The sequence below is a fragment of the Apium graveolens genome, chromosome 3 (assembly GCF_009905375.1).
Source record: "Apium graveolens cultivar Ventura chromosome 3, ASM990537v1, whole genome shotgun sequence".
NCBI lineage: Eukaryota > Viridiplantae > Streptophyta > Magnoliopsida > Apiales > Apiaceae > Apium > Apium graveolens.
In genome coordinates this window covers 8,049,729-8,072,413 of record NC_133649.1, presented here as the reverse complement: position 1 = coordinate 8,072,413, position 22,685 = coordinate 8,049,729, and positions in this window count along the sequence as shown.

Genomic DNA, 22,685 nt, shown 5'->3' with positions numbered 1-22,685 from the left:
ATTCATTTGCAGTTACACTTCTAGTCCTCACTCCAGCAGTTGGATCACCAATAATTACTTTTCTTGTATAACTCCTATCCCATATCCTGGTGTGAGTTTGTTGACTTGAGTTTTCTGCATTTTCTTCACCATTGCAATGACTTGCAGAACTTTCTCCTCTTTCTCCCCCTGAGTTTGTGCTATCAAATTTAGGTGATTGAGATGAGCTTCCATTTTCATGATTCACTTATTCAGTTGATTCTTCATCAATTCTGATGCTTGTGTTGACTTCAGCTTCATCTTCAGAATCACAATCAATATTGAGATTTTCAAATTTAAGAACCTCGACTTCATTTTCATCAAGGCATTCCAAGACTGGACATTTGTTATCATCAAAAGTCACATCTGTACTTTCCATAATTTTCTTTTGTTCAAGCACTTAGACTTTGTTGGTAGTTCTCTCCAATGAATATCCCAGAAAAATTGCTTCAAAGACCTTAGAGTCAAATTTTCATACATATTCAGAGTTGTCCTTTAAAACACAGCACTTGCTTCAAAACACATGAAGGTGCTTTATAGTAGGCTTTATTTTTTATAAGATTGAGTAGGGTGATTTGCCAAGATTCTTGTTAATGAGATATCTATTTTGAGTGTAGCATGCAGTGTTGACAGCCTCTTCCCAAAAACTTGTTGGCAATTTGGCATTTTGCAGCATTGTTCTAGCAGCCTCTACTAGTGTTCTGTTCTTTCTCTCAACTATCCCATGTTGCTGAGGTGTTCTAGCAGCTGAGAATTCTTGAACAATGTCTTTATCTTTGCATAAATTAGTTAAGGTTGCATTTCTGAATTATGTGCCATTGTCACTCCTCAATCTTTTCACACATTCCTAATCTTTAGTTGCTTCTCAATCTTCTTGATGTGTTTAATTACAAGTGCATACTTCTTTCTTGAAATTGATAAGACATTTACCAGTCCAAATAAGTTCATGTGAATAAATTGCAAAGGCGCACTTATGGAATTCACGGTTTTACTCTTGTGATTTGATTTCTTTATTCTCTTTGACAAGTCTCACATACCTCATTTTGAGCAAACTCTAGATTTGGCATGTCTCTCACTAACTCCTTTTTAACTAGGATATTGATTGCCTTGTAATTCATGTGAGAGAGCTTTTTATGCCACAACTTGCTTTGTTCTTCAGATGCCTTGGTGTAGAAGCAACAAATTACATCCTCATTTGCTGAGTCCAGGTCTGCAACAAATAAGCTTCCATTCCTTGCTCATTTCAAATCAGTTTCACCAGTCTTTTTTATGATAATTAGGCATTCTCCTTTGTCAAATTAAACATTGAATCCTCTATCTGTAATTTGGCTGATGTTAGGAATGTATGTGCATTAGTTTGATGATATGTTTAACAAAATACTTAAGTAGAAATTTAGTGTCTGTAGCCTCAACGGATAAGACCACTTTGGCTATCCGTTGATGGTGTAGCTTTACTTAGAAATAAGTCTAGTGTTGTAGCATATTTCAGTCTCTGTATTTAAAATGTAATTCTTGGAAGTTGAGAGAAACTATGAGTCATGTTGACTACTAGATGATATGCAGATAGGAAGGCCAATTGTAAATACTTCATGCCTTGTAATTTTGTATAAGTGAAGTGGTATCAACGGATGACTTAAAGACCTTCAACGGATGAGAAGCTAAGCTTCAACAGATGTCTCTAAAGCTTCAACGGATAAAGTCATCAACGGATAACATCCTTCAACGGATGAGTGCATCAACGGATGAAAGCTTCAACGGATAACATCCTTCAACGGATGAGTGCATCAACGGATGAAAGCTTCAACGGATGTTCTGATGATTAGCCGTTGATAAGGGGTAGTTGTACCTACAAACAGAGGCACATGGGTTGATAGAGACAACTGAGATGTGGTAGCCGAATTTCAGGAACAACAGAAAAAGCAGCCGTTCTTCTCTAGTACAAAGATGCAATAGTCAACAAAGTACTGGAGTGAACAGGAAAAGAAGCAAGTGAAGATCTTATTTTATTACTGTATTTTATATTGTTCTTCACTTGTACACTTGGTAATATATAAACCAAGTAGAAGCTAGTAATTAGATGAGAGATTTTCCAGAGCTGTTTAGAAAAATATTGAGAGAAAATTCATCTAGTTTGTACTAGGATGCAGCTGTGATCAACATTGTTTTAATCACAGATTTTCTAAAATACCATCTCTGGTGGAACAACAAATCCACCAGAAAAGTTTTTAAGGTCTGTTGTGTTCTTTACATTTGTGCTTGAATATATATCTGTCTGTATTAGCTTAAAGCAATTCACACACTTGTTCTTCTTGAACACACAACTTTCATAAACTGCTCAAAACTTGAAAAAGTTTTGAGATTTACATTCAACCCCCCTTCTGTAAATCTCATTGTTAGTCCACTAGGAATAACAATTGGTATCAGAGCAGGCTCTTGACATACAAAGAGTTTAAAGATCTTGGAATCTAACAAAGATGAGTAAGAAGGATATTGGAGTAAAGATCCCAGTTCTTGACAAAGACAATTATCACCATTGGAAGGTGAAAATGCACCTTCATCTACTCTCCCAAGATGAAGGTTATGTAAACTGCATTGAGAATGGTCCTCACATTCCCCACAAAGTAGCAACAGTTGCTACAGCCACAGTTGCTGTTGGTCAATCCATTCCAAAACCTAGAGCAGAATGGACAATGGAAGACACAGAAGAAGTCCACAAGGATAAGAAGGCTATGGACATTTTGTTTAATGGTCTTAACATGGATATGTTTGATAATGTGATAAATTGCACAACTGCCAAAGAGGTTTGGGACACAGTTCAACTACTGTGTGAAGGTACAGAACAAGTGAAAGAAAACAAAATGCAGCTTCTCATTCAACAGTATGAATACTTTCATTTTGAAGAAAATGAATCTTTAAATGAAACATTCAATAGGTTCCAAAAGCTGTTGAATGGACTGAAGCTGTATGGAAGAGTGTACCAGGTGAAGGATTCAAATCTTAAATTTTTAAGATCCTTGCCAAAGGAATGGAAACCCATGACTGTCTCCTTAAGAAACTCTCAAGATTATAAGGACTTCACTCTTGAAAGATTGTATGGAATCTTGAAGACTTATGAACTAGAGCTGGAACAGGATGAGGTATTGGAGAAGGGGAGAAAGAAAGGAAGTTCAGTTGCATTGGTAGCTGAAGATGAGAGGAAATGCAGACAAGAAACTGAGAGATCTACATCAAACTCCAAAGATGGTATAAGAAATCAGGAATCAAGCAAGGGGAAAGAGCAAGTTGCTGAAAATGAAGACAACTCCAGCCAAGATGACTCAGATGGTATTGATGAGCATCTTGCATTTCTGTCCAGAAGATTTGCAAAGATGAAATTCAAGAAAAACACTAGAGCCACTAAACCTCACAAAAACACTGTGGACAAATCCAAGTTCAAGTGTTTCAATTGTGGTATAAGTGGACACTTTGCAGGTGAGTGCAGAAAGCCAACTTCTGAAAAGAAGAAATTTGAACAAGTAGATTACAAAAAGAAATATTTTGATCTACTCAAGCAAAAGGAGAGGGCTTTCATTACTCAAGAAAGGGACTGGGCAGCTAATGGAGATGAAGAGGATGAAGATGTGGAGTATGTCAACCTTGCTCTCATGGCTGATTCTGAAGAAAATGAAGTTAGTTCATCAAGCAATCAGGTAATCACTACTGACTTAACACAGCTTACTAAAGAAGAGTGCAATGATGCTTTTAATGACATGTCTACCGAATTGTATCATTTGCGTGTGTCTCTTAAATCTCTTGCTAAAGAAAATAGTAGGATTAGAGAGAACAATCTGTTTTTAAGTAATAGAAATGCTTTGTTAGAAGATAAGATGATTGACCTAGAGAAAACAAAGTTGCATTGTATATCTGTTGAAAATGAACTAGCTGAATCTGTTAAGAAAGTAGAAATACTTTCCAATCAATTAGAGAAAGAGCAAGAGGTGATTAAAGCCTGGAAGACATCTAGGGATGTAAGTGCTCAAATTGCTAAGGTCCAAGGAATTGAATCATTCTGTGAAACTGCCTGGGATAAAAATAAAAAGAAACTGGAATTAATTGATGGGCTGTCAACGGATGTGGAATCAACGGATGATGAAAGTTATCCGTTGAAGGAAGAAAAGGAGCATCCGTTGAAGGTTCCTCAATCAAAACAGGCAGATGTTTCTAAAAGAGAGAATCTAAAGAAACTCAACAAAAAGTTTGGTTCAACTTCAAAGAACTTTGTCAAAGAAGAAGCAAGCACATCCAAAGATGTCAGTAAGGTGAATGTAGGGCACATGACCTTAGAACAGTTAAATAATAGGCTCAAGATGGTTGAGGATAAAAAGGAATCTAAAAGAAAATCCAACAGAAATGGGAAGGTAGGAGTTAATAAACACAACAATTACACACCTGATAGGTATGCTCCTAGAAAAAGCTGTGTGCATTGTAGTAGTGTTAATCATCTATCTGCTAGTTGTAAATCCATTAAGAAGACTCCCATAAATGTACCCTCTTCTATGCCTAATATGTCTGCATCACCTCTGCATGCTATGCCTGTTATGTCTCAACAAAATCCTTATGCACATTTTGTAAACATGCCATATTTTAACAATCCTTATCTTGCTGCATTTAGTATGCCTCAAATGCCATACAATATGCCCATATGGAATAACATGTTTGCACAATCAATGCCTAATAATTTTACAAATGTGCTAAATGATTCTGTGACTAACCCTACACCTCAACCAACTACATCTAAGACCAAGGTTGACTCAAACTTACCTAAGTCTAAAGATGCAGGAGGAATGAAGTCTAGGAGAAAGGCTAACAAGAATGGACCCAAGGAAACTTGGGTACCAAAATCAAATTGATTGATTTTATGGTGTGTAGGGAAATGGAAGAAATCTATGGTACTTGGACAGTGGTTGTTCAAGACACATGACAGGAGATTTCTCCCTGCTCACAGAGTTCAAGGAGAGAGCTGGCCCTAGCATAACCTTTGGAGATGACAGCAAAGGGTTTACTATGGGATATGGCTTGATTTCAACAAGGAATGTCATCATTAATGAAGTTGCATTAGTTGATGGTCTCAAGCACAATTTACTGAGCATCAGTCAACTATGTGATAGAGGGAATACAGTTTCCTTCAATTCTGAAGCCTGTGTTGTCACTAGTAAGAAAGACAACAAAGTGGTTCTAACTGGAGTTAGAAAAGGAAATGTGTACATAGCTGACTTCAACTCTACAGATGCAGAATCCATTACTTGTCTCTTCTGCAAAGCAAGCACAGTTGAAAGTTGGCTATGGCACAAGAAGCTATCTCACTTGAATTTCAAGACAATGAATGATCTAGTCAAAAAGGACTTAGTTAGAGGAATCCCTCTAGTTGAATTCTCAAGGGATGGTTTGTGTGATGCTTGTCAGAAAGGCAAACAAAGGAAAGCATCATTCAAAAAGAAGCTTGAAACAACAATTGATGAACCATTACAGCTGCTACATATGGATTTGTTTGGACCAGTCAATGTATTGTCTATTGCAAGAAAAAGATATTGCTTAGTGATTGTAGATGATTTCTCAAAGTTCTCATGGGTCTATTTTCTTGGATCAAAGGATGAAGCAAGTGAAATCATTATCAATCACATCAGGCAAGTCAACAATCATCCTGACTTGAAGGTTAGAAATATCAGGAGTGACAATGGAACTGAATTCAAGAATTTGACATTAAGGCTGTTCTGTGAAGAAAATGGAATCATGCATGAGTTCTCAGCTCCAAGAACACCTCAGCAAAATGGGGTTGTTGAAAGAAAGAACAGATCTTTAATTGAAGCTGCCAGAACAATGCTTGAAGAATCAAAGTTACCAACATATTTCTGGGCTGAAGCTGTTAATTGTGCCTGCTTCACTCAGAATATTTCTTTGATCAATCAAGCTAAAGGCATGACTCCTTATCAGTTGTTCAAGAGAAGAAAACCAACTCTAAACTTTCTTCATGTCTTTGGATGTAAATGCTTTATACTGAGGAATCAATCTGACCATAAAGGGAAGTTTGATGCAAAGGCTGATGAAGGGATATTTGTTGGTTACTCAGCTGGAAAATCTTATAGGGTCTACAATCTAAGAACCAACATTGTTATGGAATCTGTGCATGTTGTGTTTGATGATAAAAAGATTGATGGACTAACAGATGAGGGACATAATGAGAGACTCAAATTTGACAACATTGAGATATATTGTGATGATAGTGAAGAGGAGACTGATGGAGATGACACTTCAAAAGGGATTCAAAACATGCCCTTGGATAATGCACAAAATACTGCATCCGTTGATAGAGGCAATGCAGTATCCGTTGAAAGACATAGTGCATCATCCGTTGAAGTACAAAATGAAGCATCCGTTGATCATAGTTCATCAACGGATAATCGATTTACATCATCAGTTGATAGAACTCCAAGTTCCCTGCAAAGGACCAACAACTCAGGGGGAGTTTCAACTAGTCAACACTCTATCTCACATCATGACAATACTGAGGCCACCTCATCTAGAGCACATCTTCCACCACAAAGGAAATGGACCAAGAATCATCCCTTTGAACTGATCATTGGTGATGCATCATCTAAAGTGCAAACAAGAAAAGCCACTCAAGATGAATGTCTGTATAGTAGTTTTCTGTCTCAGGAGGAACCTAAGAAAGTGGAAGAAGCTCTATTGGATCCAGATTGGATATTAGCTATGCAGGAAGAGCTGAACCAATTTGAGAGAAACCAAGTATGGAAGCTGGTACCCAAACCAAAGAACAAGAGTCCTATTGACACAAAGTGGGTATTCAGAAACAAGATGGATGAAAATGGCATTATCATAAGGAATAAAGCCAGACTGGTTGCTAAAGGCTATTCTCAGCAAGAGGGAATAGATTTTGATGAAACATATGCTCCTGTTGCAAGACTTGAAGCCATCAGAATATTTCTAGCCCATGCAGCCCATGCCAATTTCAAAGTCTATCAAATGGATGTCAAGAGTGCATTTCTAAATGGGAAATTAGAGGAAGAAGTCTATGTAAGTCAACCTCCAGGATTTGAAGATCCAAATTTTCCAGACTATGTGTATTATCTGTTGAAAGCACTCTATGGACTGAAGCAAGCACCTAGAGCCTGGTATGAAACCTTATCAAAATTTCTTTTGGAGAATCACTTCACTAGAGGTACTGTTGATAAAACTCTCTTCTTTAGGGATGTTAATGGCTCTAGTATACTTGTTAAAATTTATGTAGATGACATAATATTTGGCTCTATAGATGATAAACTTTGTAAAAAGTTTGCTAAGCTAATGCAAAGTAATTATGAAATGAGCCTAATGGGAGAACTAACCTATTTTCTTGGTTTACAAGTTAAACAAGTTAGTGATGGAATTTTCATTAGTCAAACTAAATATATTTATGATCTTTTAAAGAAGTTTGACTTAATGGAATGTTCATCTGCAAAAACTCCCATGGCCACTGCCACCAAACTTGAATTAAATAAGACTGAAAGGTCTGTGGATATTACAAGTTATAGAGGCATGGTTGGTTCACTTTTATATTTAACTGCTAGCAGACCAGATATAATGTTTGCTACATGTCTATGTGCTAGATTCCAAGCTGATCCTAGGGAGTCTCACTTAATTGCTATCAAAAGGATTTTCAGATATCTCAAGGGTACACCAAATTTAGGTATTTGGTATCCTAGAGAATCTGGCTTTGATCTAATTGGTTATTCAGATGCAGACTATGCAGGTTGCAAAATAGATAGGAAAAGTACAACAGGCTCCTGCCAATTCCTGGGAAACAAGCTTGTATCATGGTTTAGCAAAAAGCAAAATTCAGTCTCTACTTCTACAGCTGAGGCTGAATACATTGCTGCTGGAAGTTGCTGTTCTCAAGTGTTATGGATGAGGAACCAACTCCTTGACTATGGACTTCATGTTGATAGAATTCCTATCTTTTGTGACAACACAAGTGCCATAGCCATAACAGAGAATCCTGTGCAGCACTCAAGGACCAAGCACATTGATATCAAGTACCACTTCATTAGGGAGCATGTCATGAATGGTACAGTGGAACTACATTTTGTTCCAAGTGAACAACAAATTGCTGACATATTTACCAAGCCACTTGATGAATCAACATTTACAAGATTGGTAAGTGAGCTAGGTATGCTTAATTACTCTTAAAATTCATGTCTTTATTGCAATTTGAATTGAAGCCTGAAATATATTAGTTGCTAAGAACAAATTTGACTTTTAACATAGTTTATTCCATCAACGGATGTTCCCTATCCGTTGAAAGTCAAAATTGCTCTATCAACGGATAATCATTATCCGTTGAAAGACAAATACATTTCTGGAATTTTTATCCGTCAACGGATAAAACTGAAGTACCTTTCAACGGATGACAATTTGCCTTATCCGTTGAAATGTCACATCAATCGATTCAGGTGTTTAACAGCCGTTGATTCTATTCTCTTAACCGTTGATACTCATACATACATCTGTATGTATTGGTTTTAAAGGTAGTTTTTAGAATACTTACAGTTTATTCTTAAAACGGCTGAAATTCACTAACGCATATTTATTGATAAATCTTTATTTTATATTTTTGTTTATTAATTTGAGAAAGCATATAAGTCCTTCTGATTGTTCATTTTTACTTTACGCTTTCTTAAAATTTCAAGCATTTACCATTTTCTCTCTGCAAAAACTTCAAGTTATTCTCTGCAATTTCTACTCACAACAATGGCACCAGTCGTGAAGATTATGTCTCAATCTGGGTTCATCTATGAAAAGAACAATTTCATAGCTTTGGTAGAAAAGAATGAAGCCCACTCAGACTATCACAAAATGATGGACTTCATCAAAAACTGTAAACTTAGCTATGCAATGCTGGAAGCCCCAACAATTTTCTGTGAAGTAGTTGAGGAGATTTGGACAACTGCTGAGTTCAACTCCATGGATATGATTATCTCCTTCACTCTCAAAGGTAAAACTCACTGTATTAACTGTGATGATTTACAAGCATGTTTTAAATTGCCTGAGAACAATGCCATGACACCACACACTGATAGTGATGTATCCAGCATGTTAGATTCCATAGGTTATTCTCTTAACTCTGCTAATTTATGGAGTATTAGAAGAAAAGGCCTTAGGAAAGAATGGAGTTTCCTTGGGGATGCCTTTATAAAGGTTTTCTCTGGGAAAATTAGTAATTTTAATGCCATAACTTCATCTCTGGTTAATATGCTCTATATGCTTGTTTCTGATAGGTATTTTAACTTTAGCAACTATGTGATGCTAGAATTAGGTACTAGATTAGGTAACAAAGCTAATAGACCTAATAACATCTATTATGCTAGATTCTTTATGTTATTGGCTAACCATGTTGCTGAAGGTTTAGTCATAATCAATGAGAATAATAAACTCAAGTGCTGGGCACAAGAGAAAAGAGTTCTTGCAGACTTGATGAGAATGGATCTTAACAGCAGTGTGTCATTGGTATATTTACCAATCATGAATGCACCTCAGGTAGGTGAGGTAATTGCTTCTACAACTCCTACTTCTTCCAACCCCTCTATTTCTTTATCTTCTAGTGTGGCCATGAAATCTGTGATGCCCCAACAGATTTCTACCAAGGTCACCAAAACTAAACTTTCAAAATCAAAGACAAAGAAATCCACCTCTGTTGTTTCTCAAAAGACAACAGTTGTAACACCAACTATTAACCCTGAGGTGAGTGAACAGGGTGTGAGTGGTGAGGGGAGGGGTGAACATCAAAGAAACCCCCAGGATAAGGAAGGAAAGTTGAGTGCTTCCCAAGCTAGCCAAGCCACAGTTTCTCAAAAAGCTGTGGTGGTTGAAAAGGTATCTAGCACATCCCTAGTAGCATCCTCCCAAAAGGATGTTACTATTAAAAATAGTTCCAAACCAGGAACACAGAACAAACGAGGGAGGGACACTAAAGCCAAACACTCACCAACAAAAGCCTTTATTAGAAGAAAGAAGGCTAGAACCCAATCTTCTACACAGGGTGCACACACTGCACAGATACATCCATCTGTATCTATGCCTTCTCAAACTCAGTTTGATGTGACTCCAATAAATGTGGAGTCACAGCCCCATTCTCTCACAATAATCACACATCAATCACCAAACACTTCATCACCATCTCTGGATGTGGATATGTTATTCCCATCAATTCCTGATTCTCCCTCTTTACAACTCAGGGAGAAGCCCCACTCAAATACAGGTGATCATCATCTCTTGGATGATTTGTTGGATCACCCGCAAATTCTTTCAGATATAATTGAAGGATCTGTGTCACCACATCTCAAATCAATCTACACAGATTCAACAGTTATATCACTTTCAATTTCAACTTCTTTTCCTTCTTCAACGGATATCACTCATTCGTTGACAAGTGGTTGTTCTTCAACGGATAAGCTTAACAGCAGTTATCCGTTGATAACATCAGTTTCACCTTCAACGGATATTCCACATCCGTTGACAGTCTCTACACAAATAACTGAATTAATCCCAAGTGTAGAAGACATGAATACTGTGCAATCACTCTTAGGATTGAGGGAAGGGAGTGACAATTTGAGTGAGAGGCTGGGTTGCTCCCAGGCAAAAGGAGAGATTGAGAGCTCAAAAATGCATGCTATTTCTTCCAGCATGGCAAAAGTAAGTGAGTGGAGTACCACCTTAGTAGGTGAAGGTGAGGGAGTGAGTTGTGTGAGCCATGGGGAGCCCCTGATGCAAGAACATAGAGAAAAAGAGAGAAAAGCAGGTACAGTAGATACAAGGGTGGAACCAGCCATTGCTAATGAGTCAATGATTGTGGATGATGCTGAAAAGGAAAGACAATTTCAGCAACATTACAAAGCTGTAATTGATAACATTTCCTTGGATGCTGACACTTTTACTCATCCTGTGACAGCCTATCAACTGTTGGCTGCTCAGGGCAATGAGAAAGCAGAAAGGTCACTACATCTAGTGCACACAACAGAATCTCTTCAAAGGGATAAAGCTGCCATTAACAAAATGCCTTCTACAGCTGGTGAGCCATCTGAGGAATTTGGAGCAAATTCTGATGATGATGACTCTATTTCTTTTGATGGAAGCATGAACTTAGGGGGAGATGAAGGCCCTAGTTCAATTCCAAATCTACCTGAATGGGCCTTGACTAAGGAGTACAGATCAGGGGAATTCAATGTCTCTTTAGTCAAACAAATCAACACTATTCAACAGGCCATTCAGAATACTTCACATGCAAGTATCAAGGCTATCCTTCAAGCTCACCTGGACTCACTGCATCTCATGAAGCTGCAGCAAGTGAAGCAGAATCTGAGTATGGATGATCTCAGGAAGGATATTGCTGACTTGAAAACCTATACTTCAGAAAAATTGGATTCAGTCATGCCCTATGGTACATTGCAGGACTTGGTTTTGAGATTGAAGAAAGAATCTGTTACTGAAAAACGGTTGGCCAAGTTAGAAGACAGAGTTCAAGTTATTGAAAATTCTGTGGCCACCATTCTTCACAATCAACAATCTCAAACCAGTCTCCTAATGCAGCTGGCAAAAGCACAAGGCTTGACCCCTCTCCTTGATGATAACAAAAAGGGGGAGAGTAAAAGGGAAGGGGAAGGAGAGCCATCTACAAAAGTCAACATATCTAAAGTGCTAGTTCCTGCCATCACTACTTCTCCAATCATTCAAATCAAGGGCAAGCCTGATGGAATTGATTTGATTCAGCTAGCAGCAGCTGAAATTCAAGTGAAAGAGCAAAGGAGGAGAATTGATGAAAGGTTGCAACTGTTGTTTGGTTCTACACAAGACAAATCAACATCTGTGAAATACAGCACAAAAATTGAACCAATCAACATGGAGCTCATGCCAGTAGGGAGTCATAAGGATGGAGAAGCTTCTTCCAAAGAACTACAAGCTATAATTCTCAAGCCCAATGAAAGATCCAATAAGGACTCAACAAAGAATCCTTTAAAAGAAGTGGACTTTCCTCCTCCAAAAGCTGATGAGAACAAGATTTTAGGCAGAAGTATTGCTTATCTCAAAAAGACCATGGATGAGGCTGTAAGGAGAAATAGAGCTATTATCATTAGAGAGGGAAAGAGCATATGTGTGATGCAAGGACATCCCAAATTCTCAATAGCCAAGAAGGAAGAAGACAAGCAATTAAAGGCTGACAAAAGAGCACAAGCAAAGCTTGAACAACAGCTAAAGTCAAGTCTAGTTGAAAAAGAAAAAGGGATTGAAGTCAGGGGTGAAGACAAGACTACAAACCTAGATGAGGTTTTAGGGAGTATATTTGGTGAGAGTGTGGAAGAAAGAGAGGAATGGTAGAAGGGAAACAGAAGAAAGGTCAAGGCACATAGAAGGAGTGGAGATAACACTGGAGTAACCAAATCTATATCTAAACCACTACCTTCCATACCTGAACCCCTTGTTGCTGATCCCACAATAAACATCCATGATGAACCAATCATTCCAAAAGAGGAACCTATTGATTGGGACACTATCAAATTGCCTACCTTTCTAACCACTCTTCCACTACCAAAGAAACAGAAAAGAAAACCAAAATCTACACCTCCCATAACCTCTAAGAAATTTACTCAAAAACAAAAACCTAAGCCTAAGTCACCCATTTCTAAAGATGATTATGTTCACATCTGTGACATAAAAGAAATTTCAGACATTGAACTCTATCTGGATGAGCTGGAGGATGTAAGGGGAATAGCTGCCTACAGACAGTTACCAGAGAGATTAGTGTTCAGATATAAAGGAGCTGGGGAAAGAACATGGCCTCTCCACAGGATTCTGGATGAAGGCTACTCTACCTTGATTAGAGTCTATTCAGCTATACAAAAGGATTCTGGCTTTACCAGAACTGCCAAGACTGAAATTCTCAACAAGATAGCCAATATAAGGAAAACTTGGAGGGAGCCCAATGCTTTACCCAGGACTTTACTCATTCAAGAAAGGGAAATGAAAATTCTCAAATCACCTCATTGGTTGATGGAATTTAGAGATGATAAAGGAGTCAGAAGATTTTTCAGACTTGAAGACCAACTCAAGATTGCCAGCAATGAAACTCTCAAAGAAATGCAATCTAAGTTGGATGTCAGTGTTGAAGATGAAGCTGAATTCTTCAGACAACTGCAACTCCAAATTGAGGAAAATGACAAAAGGCTAGGAAAGAAAACCAGGGAACAAAGAAGAAAAAGATGATTTGCTCAGACTAAAGGAGTGTCCTTGGAAACACTGTAAATCTTCAATTATCTCCTAGTACATACACTTTTGCAGCATTTTTAAATTTCTACTTAGTTTCAATTCATATATCTGTTAAGTGTTTTGTTATCATCAAGTTAACCCTGAATTTATGCCTACAATTCTTATAGACATAAATAGGGGGAGATTGTTAGGAATGTATGTGCATTAGTTTGATGATATGTTTAACAAAATACTTAAGTAGAAATTTAGTGTCTGTAGCCTCAACGGATAAGACCACTTTGGCTATCCGTTGATGGTGTAGCTTTACTTAGAAATAAGTCTAGTGTTGTAGCATATTTCAGTCTCTGTATTTAAAATGTAATTCTTGGAAGTTGAGAGAAACTATGAGTCATGTTGACTACTAGATGATATGCAGATAGGAAGGCCAATTGTAAATACTTCATGCCTTGTAATTTTGTATAAGTGAAGTGGTATCAACGGATGACTTAAAGACCTTCAACGGATGAGAAGCTAAGCTTCAACGGATGTCTCTAAAGCTTCAACGGATAAAGTCATCAACGGATAACATCCTTCAACGGATGAGTGCATCAACGGATGAAAGCTTCAACGGATAACATCCTTCAACGGATGAGTGCATCAACGGATGAAAGCTTCAACGGATGTTCTGATGATTAGCCGTTGATAAGGGGTAGTTGTACCTACAAACAGAGGCACATGGGTTGATAGAGACAACTGAGATATGGTAGCCGAATTTCAGGAACAACAGAAAAAGCAGTCGTTCTTCTCTAGTACAAAGATGCAATAGTCAACAAAGTACTGGAGTGAACAGGAAAAGAAGCAAGTGAAGATCTTATTTTATTACTGTATTTTATATTGTTCTTCACTTGTACACTTGGTAATATATAAACCAAGTAGAAGCTAGTAATTAGATGAGAGATTTTCCAGAGCTGTTTAGAAAAATATTGAGAGAAAATTCATCTAGTTTGTACTAGGATGCAGCTGTGATCAACATTGTTTTAATCACAGATTTTCTAAAATACCATCTCTGGTGGAACAACAAATCCACCAGAAAAGTTTTTAAGGTCTGTTGTGTTCTTTACATTTGTGCTTGAATATATATCTGTCTGTATTAGCTTAAAGCAATTCACACACTTGTTCTTCTTGAACACACAACTTTCATAAACTGCTCAAAACTTGAAAAAGTTTTGAGATTTACATTCAACCCCCCTTCTGTAAATCTCATTGTTAGTCCACTAGGAATAACAGCTGACACTCGGGAGATTCACCTCAAGACCAGCTACCAGTGCTACATCTTCAATGACAACATTTCCAGAAATTATCTTGTTATATCCCATTGTGAAACCTTTGTTGTTGTCTCCAAAAGTCACTAATGGGCCAATCATCTCCTCAAATTGTGATAGCAAGGCTATATCACCTGTCATATGTCTTGATCATCCACTATCTATGATCCATATGACCTTCTTCACTTTACCCTGCACACAATGAGGATTAAGTGTGTTTAGCAATCCAAACAGTGTTGGGTACTTTCTTCTTGTTAACAGATTTGGTAGAAGTAGAATTTGATGATTCAGAAAGAATAGAATTCATTGATTGATGTGCATTTTCCTTTTTAGCTGAGGACTCGATATTGACTTCCTGAAGATCTACTCTCAGCTTGTGGTAATTTGTCATTACTTTCATGTTGCAAGGTATGTAATCAAACTTGTCACAGAATGAGTAGGGATCATCAGCCTTTGCTTCATTATACTTGCATGCTCCCAATCCTGACTTGCTAATAACCTTTTTGTAAAGGTAAGTTAGATGATTAACAAAGCCACACTTTTGACACTGTTTCCTGGGAGCATCTGCAATAAATACAAAGTTATTGCTTTTGTTTATTTCAACCTTCCCATTTCTATTTTTCTTCTTCTTTCATGCATTCTCAGTCTTAACTTCCTTGATTGGTTTCTTATGAGTTTGATTCACCATGGGCTTCTTCTCAGCTTTAGGAGTTGGAGTTATTTATGTGCATTTCTTTTCATTATCCTCATCAGCAAGCTCTTATTTTATTACCAACTCAACTTCGCTAAAATTTGTTTCACATGCCTTGAACAGAGGTGCATCCACTTTCCTCAGCATAACTGGGACATCTTCATCTATAATTGTTTTGCCTATATCACCTTCAACCTTTTTGTTGCTGTTTAATGCATCATAATCCAAGCCAATAGCTAAGTCTGCACATGGCTTGTTCTTCTCATGGTACTGACCAGCTAGCTGAGATGCATTCCTGAATGACTACAGTTTCACCTCATTCTTCTCTATCTTTTCTCTTAACATAGCTTCTACTTCACTAGCACACTTCAACTTATTCTCTAGATATTCATTCACTTACTTGACTATCTCGAGCTCCACAAACAGTAGCTTAAACTCTTGTTTCTCACTCTCAAGCTTCTTATTAGCTTTTGATAACATACTGACCTCCTCAATAGCTGCTACCATGCTAGTATGGATGTGGAACATTCCTATGCTCATCTTTTCAACAGTCTCCTTAAATTGACTTTCATTTAAATCAATACTGGTAAGAGTTGGTACTTGTGTTTTTTATGAGGATGACTCTCCCTGCTCCAAGGCCATGAGTGCATAGTTTCCTACTTCCTCCTCATCATTATTATCTGAATCATCCCAACTCTTTTCTTCTGTAATATAAGCTTTACCCTGTTACTTTCTTAAAAGAGCCTCATACTTTACCTCCAATTCAAGATAGACCTTATCCTTTTTCACCTTCTTAGGCTTCCTGCATTCTGTAGCAAAATGGCCTAATTCATCACAATTGAAGCACCTGATATTTAACCTGTCAACAGATCCTGTTTTATAGCCATTTTTGCTGCCAGAGTTGTACAGTGCTTTTGCCTTCCAGCTGTTGTCCTTGTTGGATTTATGTCCCTTATTTTTGAAGAACTTTGGCTTCTTTACTCTAATTTTAGAGAATTTCCTTGCTAAGTAAGCCATGGACTGATCTAACTCATCCAGTTCATCCAAGGTATATAATTCATCATCTTCAAGTTCAAGAATAACTTGCTTCCGTGGTTCCTTGTTCTTTTGCTCATTACTTGAAATAACTGGAGTCTGGATTTCTAGTTCATCATTAGATGATTGTCTGTCATTAACAACTAGTGCACTTGATCCATCAACAATGTACCTTTGACCATCTCTTAAAGATTTTATTTGGATCATTTCTAGTTCATAGGTTTTTAGAATACCATACAAAACCTCCAGTGTCATTCTGCTCCAGTCTCTCCCTTCTCTTATAGCTGAAATCTTTTGTTCTAGATGGTCAGGAAGGGTGAGCAAAAACTTCAAGTTAACCTCCTCAACTTCATAGTATTTTTCATGAAGCTGCAAGTCATTTATCAGCTTATTGAATCTTTCAAAAACATCAGTTATACTTTCCTTTGGTTTAGCCATGAAACCCTCATACTGAAACACCGGTATTCTCCTTTGGTTCGATCTAACTTCCTCTGTACCTTCACACAAAATTTCTATATTCTCCTATATCTGTTTAGATCACGTGTCACAGTTGACAATATTGTTGTACATGACACTGTCAAGTGACTCTATCAGAAATAATTACAGACCACTGTCAAGAGAGACCTTTTCTTTCTCAATTTCTGTGTATTTAGAAGGATCTTTAGGACCATAATGAGCTGGGATGACCATGTCTCCATCTGTAGATTTTTCAATCCTTTCCATATGAGTGAAAGGTCCACTATTCAGAATCTGGATGTACAAGGGATTGTCCATCCCTAAAAACAACATCATTTTTTTTCCATAATGCGTATTTAGTCTTATCAAAGCTGGTATCTTGATAATGCTAATCTTCTGTGTATTTATTCTTCCAAGATCTTTAATCTATTTGCTTTCAGATTTTGTTCTGATACCACTTTTTAGGTAATGAATACAACACATAGGGGGGTGAATGTGTTTTGCATATTTTCAAGACTTTTTTAACGTTTGTTATTTGGTTAACAAAGCAGATTATAAATGCAGTAATATTATGTTAGCTGAAATGAAATAGTGCACACAATGTTTCAAAACTCACTTTATTTTGTATTAAAATCAAGCTAGTATTTTGCAACAAATCATGGGTTCTTTGTAAGTAAAGAACTCAACTTCTTCTTTGAGAGAGTTACAAGAAAAAACTAGATCTATTTGTTACAACTAAAACAAAGGACCGTTATTTATTTTATAGATTATTAAATACAGGTTTACACAACATGCAATAAGATATACTAAACCCTACTTTAAGTTATCTCTAAAGCTTTCCATTTATGGCTTAGTGTATCTTTGCAAATCGTGTAGGTCTGTGACTTTCCTTTGTTAGTTAATCTTGGCCCTTGATCTTGCACTCTTCAAACAGCTTTTGTAGACTTTTCAATCTAAGTGATTAGATCGTTTGTTGATTGATAATATTGAATATTTAACTTGTATGTATTCTGTACTTGAGGTTCATATCGATATCTCCAGTTTGTTTTATAGAGAACTAACATCTCGATAAGTATAATGACTTATCGAGATCTCTTAGTTCTCTATAATTGTCTTTGACTTGTCGAGGTCTCTGAGTTCTCTATAAGTGAATTTGGCTTGTCGAGGTCTCCAAAGCTCTGCATGTAGAAATGACTTTTCGATATCTCTGAGATCCCTATAAGTATTTTGACTTGTCGATATCTCTGAGATCTCTAATGAAAAAATTGACTTGTCGATATCTCCAATCTCCATATCTTCATTTTGACTTGTTGATATCTCTGAGTTCTCTATATGCAAAATTACTTGTCGATATCTCCAAACTTCATATATTTATTTGACTTGTCGATATCTCTGAGTTCTCTATATGCAAAATGACTTGTCGATATCTCTAATCTTGATATCTTTATTTGACTTGTCGATATCTCTGGGACTTTTCTATAACCCAGTTTGGACATCTCGATAAGTCATTATAGAGTTCTCGAATGACTTCTCTATATGACTTGATATATGACTTGTAACGCCCTCCAGACCCGGGGTATAAGTCTGGGGGTTACTAGCTAATTACCAAACATGTACAATCTGATTAAAAAATAATAAAGAAATGAATCTAAACCCCTTTAATACTAACCAGGATCTTTTTAGGTTGAAGTATAAAAACAAGAACCACTAATTACTTTATTACAAACCGAATTCAAAATCTCACAAACTCTCTTTATTACAAACCATTGTCTAATGAGTTTTAAACGAATTTCATCTTTTATTCAAAAACACACACACTAACTATCTACACTCCACCTGTTCGGGCAACTCAAAGCTTTCTTCTTGGATTGGGATCAACACCTTGGGTATGAGAGGATCCCGGGGCTTGACCCGCTTCTTTACCACTCGAGTCCTGATGGGTTTCATATTTCTTCTTAACTGAAAACAATAAGGTGAATAACAACAAAAAGGGGTGAGCCAAAATTTGCTCAACAAGTCCGCAAATATAAACAGTGTTAAAGCAGTTTAATTGAATCGGTAACCTGTGTATATATACAAAGATATAGCCCTGCGAGAATAGAAAGAAGGCCACTGCTGGCGAATACAAACGAACTAAACTGGACACAAGTTCGCATCTATACCCTGTTGATCAGCCAGGATACAGTGCAGATCTATATCCCACTATATAGATCCAGTCGGGCACCCAGGCACTACGGCTCATCTCAAGGATCCGATTATGTCCCGGTCCTTGGGATTAAGTAAATTTAATCCCCAAAGTATTATTATCCAGTCCATGAAATAGCAACCAGAACAATCAATATGCTTTGACATATTCTAATCACCAGAATATATCAATATTTGTGAGTAACAATTGGAATATGAACAATGAATTCAAATGAAAAGGAAAAATCAAGAATCGAAATGAAATATGAACAAGAGAATCAAATGAGTGCGAGCGTTATAAGAATCTGAATAAATATCATTATTCTGAAAGTAGAATAGTGGAAAAACTTGCCTTCTGCTCGACTCACTTCAAATATGTCACCTTCGCCTATCACCGACTCAGCCTGCCTTGTTGGCTTAGCTTCTGTTAGAGAAATAAACTGGTTTAGTCAATTTGTACTTCAATTACATCCTGAATCGACTTCACATCGCTCCTATCGTCTACCCATGCACTTATGACTGACTCGTATATTATATATTAGCAAGTAAGACTCGATTAACCACATAATACACTTAAGCACATAATCATATTTATAGTTAAAAATAATTTTTAGAATCAAAATCGACTCGCTGATCGCTCAACTGATCATTATCTGACTCGTTTCCTATTTCTTCGGAATTTATCGGACTCGTCTCGGCACTCAATTCGACTGATAATCCAACAAATAACAAGGTCAACTAATTTCTAGAAGAAATTAGGCTTTAATATTATTTTTAATAAAAATAATTCATTTTTCGGAGTCAAAGGGCTTTCGTTTCGCTCGAATCGGACTAATGGTCTAATTAATATCAATTAAACACAGATAAATCAATTTATTATTCAATACAAATAATTATTACTAATTATTAAACTCTAAAATAATTTTTAAATAATTATCTAAGAAAAATCAGAACTAAAAATGATTTTTCTATAATTTTTGGAATTAAAATGAATTTATTATGAATTATTGGAAATTATTTGATTAATTATCAAAATAATTAATCACTTTAAAAATAATAAATAAATAATTAATAACTAATAAAATAATTAAATCTGATTTTTAGAAAATATTTTAGAATTATTTATAATATAAATCAATTAATTAAATAATTAATTAATCAATTTATAAAATAAATAAAACTGATTTTTAAAATTAATAAAAATAAAAAGTAAAAATAATTTCCAGAAACACTTGTCAGAAAATTAATTCTGACAGAATCCGGCCACCGACCAGGATTCCGGCCAGGCAAATTCAAGCCAAAAACACAACTGTTTTATGTGTTTTTCCGGGGTTTTAATTCCACTCAACTGTAGCAACTCATCTCCGGCCAAATCATACCGAAAACATCCCTGAATCCTCAACTCCGATCAAAACCGACATGAACTCCGGCCAAAATACGAAATCACATAATCGTACATGAAACTCGATGATTTATAGTGCAAAACAAAGCTAAGAACACGTATAATCAAAGCCCTAACACCTTATATACCTCAGCTTTCTCAAAATCAAAAACGTATAAGTCAAAATTAAGCATAAACCCTAGTAATCGAATATCACCAACCAGGAATCGTTTATTCAATTAAACACCATGAATCGATTGCAAATAACATGAGGAAGCTATATCAATCATCAAAACATCATAATAACCCTAGAATCAAAAAACCATAATTTGAACATAAACCCTAGAAATCGAAAATCAAAAACAACGAATTAAAACGTGAAATTGATGCTAGAAACAGAAAGAACAGATGAAAACCTTCGATTTGGATACTCGAATCACTTGATTTGATGCAGAAATCAGCTTGAAATCACAGTTTGATTCTTGACCCGATTCTGAAAAATCCGACCCGAATTTCAGAGAATTTTTCCTAATTTCTGATTTTTAATTACTTAACTAATAATAATTTAATAAAAATTAGGCTATTTATAGTAGTAAAATTAGTACTCCTAATTAAAATTAAGACCCTAATTTTTATAATTTTGGGTATTGAAATTTAATTTTTAAATATTTTATATATACAATATATATGCCAAAAATTCCCAAAAATTGCGAATAATGCAAAAATGCAAAGAAATGATATAAATGAAAGTCCTAAAATTTTATAAAAATAAAAAATGTGATTTTTTGTGGGGTTTTTAACACCCAATGAGGCCCGGAAAAGTTATTTTTCACGAAACGAGCAAATTTGTAAAATACAGAATAATGCGATGGTAAAAACCGTTAGATGAAAAATAAGGCCCATTATTTTATTTGAAATATCAGCTATAAAATCATGATTTGGGTCGTAAAACTTTTGAAATGAAAGCTATGAATGTCCAATAAAATATCCGAAAAATACCTTAAAAATACCGGGACGACACAGAATGCACGTAACACATAGCAATTTGGGTTTGACAGATAATTCCACATAAATGACACATTAACAAACATAATTTATTATAAATATGATATAATACAGACGTAAATTTCACAGACGTTACATGACTTGTCGATATCTTGACTTAGAATATTTTCAATAAAACAGATTTATTCAACTCCAAACTTCTGTATCATTTCTCCGAGGCATGATCCGTCTTGATCTTTTTCCAGAGTTTATTCCTTAGACTTGAACTGTTTACAAGAAAATACTCCAGTCTGATCTTTTAACCATTTTACATACTCAAGTAATACAATACAAAATACAAATTTGATTACCAATACAACTGAATCTTAGGGTTTTCAGTTTGACTTATTCTTATTATAGTACAGGCTTGTCTTGCACAACACCTTACTTCAAATCCAAGAGTAGTCTATGGGTTCTTTGAGAGTCCAGAATTGAGCATTTTTCAGAGCAGTATAATTAATCCATAAGGCCCAGAAAGAGAGTGCCTTAGCTATAAGCCTATAACTTTGCATAAGTGGCCAAGAAGTTGAGCTTTATTCCACTCCTTCGAATTTTTAAGAATAACTCCGCCTTTTTCAACATGCATGCACAACTGGGCCCAAGCAATTTTAGCCCCTCCTTTGGAATTTAAATCACCTTTCCAAAGAAATCTAGTAAAAATACTTTGAATTCTTGCATAAATAGAACTAGGCAACAAGAAGTGCTTAGACCAAAAATTCAGAATTTCCGAGAGGACCAAATTAATAGGTGATAAATTAATGTAATAAAATTGATCGACACTATATTCTAAATTACTAAATTTCACGCTTCATGTGATAAAACATTGTTATTCATATATTTTAAAAAATTACTTAAAAATAATAAGATATTTATTCACTTTTAAATTTTTATTGTCGTATGAAATAACAAAACATTTTTATAAGTAAAATTTTGAAAGAAAATTTCAAAGTAAATTGTAAAAATTAAACTTTTATATAAATATTAATTAAACTGGTCTGGTCCCGGTCTAATCCGGGTTTTTCCGGTTCGTTCCGGTCCCAAGACTGGATAGAGCCGGTCCGGTCCTCAGCCCGTAATTTTGAAAAAATTCAGTATTCGGTTTGGTCCGAATTGGTCCGAATTTGGACCTTTGTGCAATGAATGCTGGTTTTATTCAAAATTTTTCTAAAAAGAGGGTGTCTAAATGTGGAGTTGTAAGCATATATGTTGGTTTTATTAAGAATTTTGCTAAGGAGAGATAGTTTAAATGTGCAGAGCTTATGAGGGCATTAGAAAAGTTTAA